This window comes from Carassius auratus, chromosome 4 (assembly GCF_003368295.1).
Source record: "Carassius auratus strain Wakin chromosome 4, ASM336829v1, whole genome shotgun sequence".
Classification (NCBI taxonomy): Eukaryota; Metazoa; Chordata; class Actinopteri; order Cypriniformes; family Cyprinidae; genus Carassius; species Carassius auratus.
In genome coordinates this window covers 1,175,293-1,184,111 of record NC_039246.1, presented here as the reverse complement: position 1 = coordinate 1,184,111, position 8,819 = coordinate 1,175,293, and the positions used below count along the sequence as shown (strand labels likewise).

The 8,819-nt window shown below is 37.7% G+C and overlaps 1 long non-coding RNA gene across 3 annotated transcripts; it reads right to left on the bottom strand.

Annotated features, from left to right (window-relative positions):
- Positions 1–1,681: 1,681 nt before the first annotated feature.
- On the bottom strand, positions 1,682–7,690 carry LOC113067469 (uncharacterized). 3 transcript variants are annotated; one of them, XR_003279352.1, is made up of 4 exons: positions 7,552–7,690; positions 5,596–5,723; positions 5,348–5,501; positions 1,682–5,211 (listed from the first exon to the last, which is right to left on the bottom strand). It is a non-coding gene; the product is annotated as an uncharacterized LOC113067469 (long non-coding RNA). The 3 variants fall into 3 exon arrangements; XR_003279351.1 differs by lacking the exon at positions 7,552–7,690 and adding an exon at positions 7,330–7,459; XR_003279353.1 differs by lacking the exon at positions 7,552–7,690 and adding an exon at positions 5,986–7,280.
- Positions 7,691–8,819: the final 1,129 nt, after the last annotated feature.

The following is an 8,819-nucleotide window of genomic DNA, read 5'->3' as shown; positions in this document are numbered from 1 at the left end:
TGGCGTTGTTGCAAAACCCCTTCAAAGTATTGCTGTTTCACTCCATGTCGTAAAGGTGTGATGTTGTGAACATAACCGGTGACCGACTGGTTGAGATTGGCATTTGAAGCGCTTGCCATATCTATATAAAATTTAAGATGGGACATAGAATTATTACAAATAGAGTTTATGAAACAGATACATATTTTACACATAAATAAATATTTACCGTTTTCTTTTCTTCAGCAGACTTCACTATTGTTGATGCACAGTGTGGTCAAGTTTGAATCATGTAAAAGAGCTTATTTAAATGCTTTTTTGTAACTGTGCAGCTTAATTGAGTGATGAGAAATTTGATAATGAGCTCGTTAGTTTGTGTTCACATGATAATGGCAGGTTCACATGATGTGGACAAATAATGCTGTTTTTTTATTATTCAATCTTCTTTAATCTTAAACATTTTTGTTTACATTGTTCAGTATTGGCTTAGTAGATCATGAACATTAGCATAATGTTTATTCCAAATAATGCAAAACTTTTCCAAGAACATGAAATTGATTCTGAAACAAAATATATTAAAAAATATATATAAGGAATATCTTTAAATAGCTTTTTTTTTAAATGTTTTTCATGGTTTAATATTTTTCTGAGAACATAAGCACATATCTACATCAGTGAAGTGAAACGTGTTGGTGGTGAAAAAAAAAAGTTCCTCATCTGTGAGATGCATCTCATCACATTGTGCCACATATGGAACACAGTCACTATAATGTTGAAGATATGTTTTAATATAAAAAGCAACCCTGGATTCAAATGCACAACCTTAAAGTTTCAGATCCAACAATTGAACAGAGTGTGCTACAGTCGATGCATATTCAAAACGCTTATTATTTTTTTTTATTGTGGATATTTTGAAATATCTGAAATATTTTCAAAACCTATTTCGTTTGTTGTTTGTAATGATTGTGGTCAAAATTGCCACTCCTTTGAAGTGTTTTTTTTTTTATTATTTTCATTGCACACATTGGATATAGTTTTCTCATTATGCTAGTGTATTGTTTGATATGTAATGTAATGTAATTCTAGAACTTATTGAAAGGTAATTTAATGTTCAATGTTAGGGATTTTTTGTCTGTGTTTTTAGTAAAGTAATGCAGAAGAATTTACCAATTTTGATTCAGATTGTTTGCATATTCTATAAACCAAGTAATTAATTGTTAGTACTATATTTTCTTGAACATTGTCTTGTTAATTGATAAACAGTTTATTGAATAGTTTATATTTAGATGTAAAAAGTGTGTGTGTGTGTGTGTGTGTTTTCAATTAGTGAAATGTTTAATTTGAATATATTGGTTATGTATACTAAACAATACTTTCTTATTTTATGTGTGCTGTTGAATTGAAAAGAGTTCGAGATTTATAATTCTTGAATATGTAAAAAAAAATATTTGAATATAATTTTTAATTGTATGAAATTAGTTTCATAAAATGCACAACTTATCACTCTTCTTTTTTATATATGTGGTGGTTCACTGGTAAAATACAGTGAGTTGAGGTAAGCCGAATTTTATTAAAAAAAAAAAAATTTTTGAATATACAGCTTAAGTAAATTTGAAATGTATAACAAAGCATAGCTGGCAAGTATACCTTTTCTTTTATGTGTGGTGGTGCATTGGTTAAAGACTGCGAGTTGAGGCAAGTTAAACACATGACACAGTGAATACTTTAATCACAATGGTGTGATCATATACAGTGGGTACAGAAAGTATTCAGACCCCCTTAAATTTTTAACCTTTTGTGATATTGCAGCCATTTGATAAAATCATTTAATTTCATTTTTTTCCCTCAATGTACACACAGCATCCCATATTGACAGAAAAACACAGAATTGTTGACATTTTTGCACATTTATTAAAAAAGAAAAACTGAAATATCACATGGTCCTAAGTATTCAGACCCTATGCTGTGACACTCATATTTAACTCCGGTGCTCTCCATTTCTTCACATAATCCTTGAGATGGTTCTACTCCTTCATTTGAGTCCAGCTGACTTGATTAGGAAAGCCACACACCTGTCTAGATAAGACCTTACATTTCACAGTGCACTTCAGAGCAAATGAGAATCATGAAGTCAAAGGAACTGCCAGAAGAGCTCAGAGACAGATTTGTGGCAAGGCACAGATCTGGCAAATGTTACAAAAAAATTCTGCTGCACTTAAGGTTCCTAAGAGCACAGTGGCCTCCATAATCTTTAAATGGAAGACGTTTGGGACGACCAGAACCATTCCTAGAGCTGGCTGTCCGGCCAAACTGAGCTATCGGGGGAGAAGAGCCTTGGTGAGAGGGGTAAAGAAGAACCCAAAGATCACTGTGTCTGAGCGCCAGAGATGCAGTCGAGAGGTGGGAGAGAGTTGTAGAAAGTCAACCATCACTGCAGCCCTCCACCAGTCGGGCTTAATGGTAGAGTGGCCCGACAGTAGCCTCTACTCCGTACAAAACAAATGAAAGCCCCCATGGAGTTTGCTAAAAAAACACCTGAAGGACTCCAAGATGGTGAGAAATAGGATTCTCTGGTCTGATGAGACCAAGAGAAGGATCACCTTCCAACAAGACAATGACCCTAAGCACCCAGCTAAAATAACGAAGGAGTGGCTTCACAACAACTCAGCCCCGATTTAAACCCAATTGAGCATCTCTGGATAGACCTGAAAATGGATGTCTACAAGGGATGGAAAATAACTTATTTATCCACCGGCCACTGTGTCTGGTAGATTTCAAAATCTACCAGCAACTCAATGTTTTTACCAGCCACTTTCTTGTTTTTAACCGACAATGTGTAACTGCATGTGAAAATTAATACTACAAGATCTACAAGACTTAAGCAGTTTATTTAATCTCAAGTCTCAGTGAAATACTGATTTATTTATTTGTTTATTTAACAGGGACAGTGTATGGCACTCAGCCATACCAGAATTAGCTACAAGCTAAATTTCATCTGTAGTCCCTGGGCAGGACGAGGTAACATACGATTAACAATCACATATAAATATACCATAAAACGTCATCACGCAAATAGCCTTTCAGACAACAAAGTTTCACATTCTTAAAAACCCGATAAAACAAAACAACAGAACAAAATAAAATGCAGTATTAATAGACTCAACAATACAATGTTAGGATACGACAGAAAATGAGTTTTTTTATTTTTTATTTATGATTAATGGGTACATGACTGTATCGATTTTAGCCATGATTTTATTTTATATTTAAAACAAGTAAATGAACTGATGTCTCTAATCTCATTTGGGACTGAATTCCAGTACTAAGAGGCTCTGATAGAGAAGGCGGATCTGCCAAACTCAGTACGTCTGTGCTGTACGGCACCGTGACCTCTACTGTTTGCCCTGGTAGTTCTCCAACTATCTGAGAGCAATAATATGAACTCCTTTAATTGGGGCGCAGCCAGATTATTAATTACTCTGTAAACTAAACAAACATTGGTAAAGCACATAAAGTTGTCAAAAGTCAAGAGCTTGTGCTTTTGGATGATATTGCAGTAGTGATAACCTGATGGCTTTTTATCTAATACTTTGAGAGTTTGTTTATATAGCGTTTGTAGTGGAGCAAGTATTGTTTTTCCGGTTTGCGACCAACTTGTGATGCAGTATGTAAAATGTGAGAAAATCATTGAGTGCATATACAATTTGGCAGCATCTAGAGGTAACTGATTACGAATGTGTCTAAAATTTCTCAAATTAAATTTAACAGTATTACAAACCTGCTTTATATGTTTCGTAAAAGACAACTGTGAATCAAGAGTAACTCCCAGGTATTTAAAATGTGACACAATCTGGATTTCCCCCCCCTTTTACAACGAGATCTGGCTGATTTTAATTTTTCCTTATATAAAAATACATACACGCAGTTTTACTGACGTTTAACGTCATGCAAGACTCAGAAAGCCAGGTAGCAATTTTTGCCATTGCTGCTGTTAATTTGGTTGCCACTTCATATCGGTCTCTTCCATGTGCAAAAATGACTGTGTCATCTGCATACATTTGGGTGTCAACTTGGGGACATGCTAGTGGTAGATCGTTAACATATAGACTGAATAACAAAGGGCCTAAGACTGAGCCTTGCGGGATGCCAACAGAACAGCTACTGAATGATGACATTTTATTCCCAACTCTGGTGCTTTGTCTTGTCATGGTGAGATATGACTCCATCCTTTTCATAGCATCATCAGAAAAATTTAAGTTTGACAACTTAGAAAGAAGAACATTATGGAAAGCTTTTTTTAAATCCAGAAAAACTGCTCCTACAGCACTCCCACTATCTAGTTTTGATTTGATTTTTTCAACAAAATAGCAAGTAGCCATTTCGGTCGAGTAATTTTTCCTAAAACCAAATTGCATTGGATGAAGTATTTGTCCAGAATTTAAAAAGTCAGTTAACTGCTCAGTTACCACTTTTTCTGCAAACTTTGATGCCACCGACAAAGTGCTGATAGGTCTATATAGTTAGCTACATCAGTAGGTTCCCCTGTCTTGAAAATCAGAACCAACACTGCATTTTTCCAGGCAGCTGGGAAAATTGATTGCTTTATCGATAAATTAACTAGGTGTGTAATGGGGGTGCTAAGGGAGTGAAATACTGATATTTTCTCTTTTTCTCATACACACACAAACCATGAACCGATATACATTCATTAAATGAGTAGGGCAGATTAAACAAAAAACTAACATTCCTCCACCCATCCTCCCCACTCCCAGTCCAATTTACTCCTGCTCATCAGAATCAGATTCTGAAGTTTCAGAGGTGCTTTCCTGAGCGTTCTTCTTCCCCTCCATGAACTGTGGCCTTCTAGGCTGGATGCTAGCCTGTTGCCAGAGCTGGATAGCAGGGGTGGGGTCATAATTCTCAATAAAAGGACTGGATAGCTGAACAGTCAGTAGTTCACTAACTTCATTTGATTGAAGCCTCTTTCACAGTCTGCAGTCGAGGCTGGAACGGTGAGAATGAGGTCAATCAGGCTGAGGATGTCGGGGCACTGCGGTTGCAAAGACTTGTTGATTTCTGGCCATGTCTTCATGTGGAGACTCTCTACCATCTCATACAGTCTGGTCTTGAGAATGGTCCACTGATCTGAGATGAGCTCAACAGCTACCCCCGAGGATTTCAGGATGCCCTGGAAGTGTGTAGTTAATTCCACCACTTCTGATTCACCAAATTCTGAAAAGAGACAGACATAATTAAAAACCATTGAGTTATATGCTTTAATGACTTTGTAGATTAAATGTTACGTATGAACCTAAATCACATAAGTTTAGAGCGATCTGCATCAGGCCAGCTGTTCAGATTCACTAACTTCGTAGCTTGGAGAATCACTATGGTGATGTCAGTGAAGTGACAGAGTCTGGCAGAGTTTGTCAAGCAGATCAAAGTTGGCCCTCATGACACGGTTTAGGATGCTGTCATCATTCTCGTGCTGCTTCATACAGGCTTTGAGCTTGGGCCCAGGTCTGTGGTACATTAACATTAGTAAGTTTATTTAAGATATTCAGCTAAGCAGCAAACACATTAACACAACTTTTCAGTTCTCACTCTGACACTCACCTGTTTTTCATGCAATCATGCATGAAGTTGCAAAACATGAAAAATGGTGGATGCCGGCAGGTTTGGAAGTAGTACCGTGCTTTGCTCTTCTGCACTGCATTCACCCCTTCAGCATCTGGTGACTGAATCTTTATACAAAATCCGTCAAATCAATAAAGAAAAGTCATTAGTCAAATTCTAATATATATTAGTGTTTTATAACTGTAAGCTAGTTTGATTTATTAAATTACACTGAACACATTTCTGACAGTAAACGGGTCTAACCTTTTAACTTAACATTCACATTCCCTACACTGTTATTTAGCCTAGCCTACCTGGTCTAGGTGCTGGGTAAGTCCCTAGTAACCCCTCAAAAAATGGTCAATGGCCCTGAAGAGGTGAGAAACCCACCTGGTGCCTCCGACCCTAGTTGGTACAAGGGGATTCTGGCCCAGAATCTTGAAGGTGTGCTGTAGGTTTGCCCTGTTGAGAGCACATTTACAGTAGAATGTATGCAGCACTGCCAGCACATCTTCAATCTGTTTAGCCATAGAGCAGCTCTTAATGGCATCCTAGAAAGCTAGTTCCAAGCGCTGTGCCATACAGTGAATACCCAGGACGTGCATGTCACTTCCTCTCAGCCTGCTCACTACTTTACGTGTCCCTGTCATCACTGACGCACCATCAGTTGCACATGCCACCAACTTGGCCTGCCACTCTTCTCCACAGACCTCCCTCATCAAGTTTTCTATTGCCTGAGCTATGTACTCACAGTCTGCTTTCTCCACATCCTGTATATCTACAAAGTGGACCTCCACCTTGCCTCGGTTGCACAAGCGTGTATACAGCATTTCCTGTTCAATCACGGCAGTCAGTAGACCCGTCAGACATAATGGAGAGGAATTTGGCTGTGCTCTCTTTTTTACCTGGATATGGCATTTGGATGATTCATGGTCTTTTATGGCTTCCAGTTTTAGATTTTTAGTCCCAACAATGAAACTATTAGTTTTGGCATCTTCTAAAGCTTGTTGACGACATACTGAGCAGAACATTGTCAGACTTGTCTCGACGTAAACTAACCAATCGCGGGACTCCCCGTTGTCCGCTTTTCTCCATCGTTCTTAAAAAAAAAAAAAGTTTTTTGATCTTCGCCTCTTTGTCCACTGGGTCCTTCTGAGATGTTTTCTCTGCAGACCTCTTAACGCCTGCAATGTAACGCCACATTTTTTTTTTTTTTTGAAGGTGTGCCTCCTCTAAAAGAGTCCACCGTTCGGGTAAAACAGTATGCTATTTTTATTTACCCGCCACGGTGGCCGGTAGGTGAAGCAAGTTTACCTGCATTTGGCTGCTGGCAGGTGCTAATTTCCATCCCTGCTGTCCACTAACGTTTACTATTCAACCTGACAGAACTGGAGCAGATCTTAAAGGAGGAATGGCAGGGGATCCCTTAACCCAGGTGTGAAAAACTTTTCATCTTTCCCAAAAAGACTCATGGCTGTATTAGATCAAAAGGGTGCTTCTACTAAACACTGAGCAAAGGGTCTGAATACTTATGACCATGTGATACTTCAGTTTTTCTTTTCAAATAAATGTGCAAAAATGTCAACAATTCTGTGTTTTCTGTCAATATATGGGGTGTTGTGTGTACATTAGAGGAAAATGGCTGCAAATAGAATTTAAGGGGGTCTGAATACTCCCACTGTTCAACAAAGTGTTACTTTATGTACAAAATAGTTATCTTGTGTGGCTTCTTACCAGTGTGAATGTTCATATGTTTTTTAAGGTTTCCTTTTTGAGTGAAACACTTTCCACACTGATGGCAGGTGAAAGGGCTTTCTCCAGTATGAATTCTCATGTGGACATCAAGGTTATTTTTATATGTAAAACATTTTCCACATTGAGTACATGTGTAAGGTTTCTCTTCACTGTGAACTCTCATGTGGCTTTTATGGTTTGATTTTCGAATGAATTTCTTACCACATGTTTTGCATGTGTAAGGTTTCTCTCCAGAGTGGATTCTCATGTGCACATCAAAGTTTTGTTTATGTGCAAAGCTCCTTTCACATTGAGAACATGTGAAAGGCTTCTCTCCAGTGTGAGTTCTCATGTGGTTTTTAAGGCTTGATTTTCGACTGAAGCTTGTTCCACACAGTTTACATGTTTAAGGCTTTTCTCCAGTGTGAGTTCTCATGTGGGATTTAAGGTTTCCAAATCTTTTGAAACTCTTTCCACACTGTTGGCAGGTGAGATAACTTCCATCTGCTGTCTTATGTGCTCTTTTTTGTGTCTTTTCAGTCTGTGAGCAGCTAAATGATTTTTCTCCAGTTTTGATATATTGATGCTTTTCATTCTGATATTCATCATCCTTTTCATTGAATTCTTGACACTCCCTTTTTGGTGACATCAAGTCTAAAGCAAAAAATTAAAAAAAAGACAAATGCAAGTTAAAACCAGTTTTAAATGGCTCAAAGCAACAAACATCAAAACCAACATATATACTAGATCGTATATGCTCTAAGCTACTAAAAGAGGTGTTTCTTCAGGACATGCATAAAAAATAAAAAAATAAAAAACAGGCAATTATCAAACCTCAAACAAGAAGATTTTATTATAGCCCAATCTCAAATCTGCCATTTACACTGAACTAAATTATAAATGCAACACTTTAGTCTTTGCCTGCATTTTTCATGAGCTGAACTCAAATATCTAAGACTTTTTCTATGTACAAAAAAGGCCTATTTCTCTAAAATATTGTTCACAATTCTGCCCAAATCTGTGTTAGTGAGCACTTTTCCTTTGCAGAAATAATCCATCCACCTCAGAGGTGTAGCATATCAAGACACGATTATTGGCTTAGGCTGGCTACAATAAGGCCCCATTTACACTGCATGGTTCAAGTGACCCGGTTTTCGGATATAAATCACATACGTGCATTTGCTTGTGCCATGTAAGCAGACAAATCGGATGTTCCCCAGTAAATGCGAGTCGTACGTCATTAAAAAAGTGACGTCAACTCAGGTGGACACCACCAACTGAGATCACTTGACTTATTATAGGAGTGATGGAGGACGAAGGATACACACAGTTGAGCAATGTGGAGGTTTCATGTCTTTTAAGTATTTGGGGTGAAGAGACAGTGCAGGCAAAAATGCAGGGTTATTACAGAAATAAATCCATGTTTGAAGACATTTCACGAGATATGGGGAGGCACAGTTTTAAGCACTCGTGGCTACAGTGCCAACGTA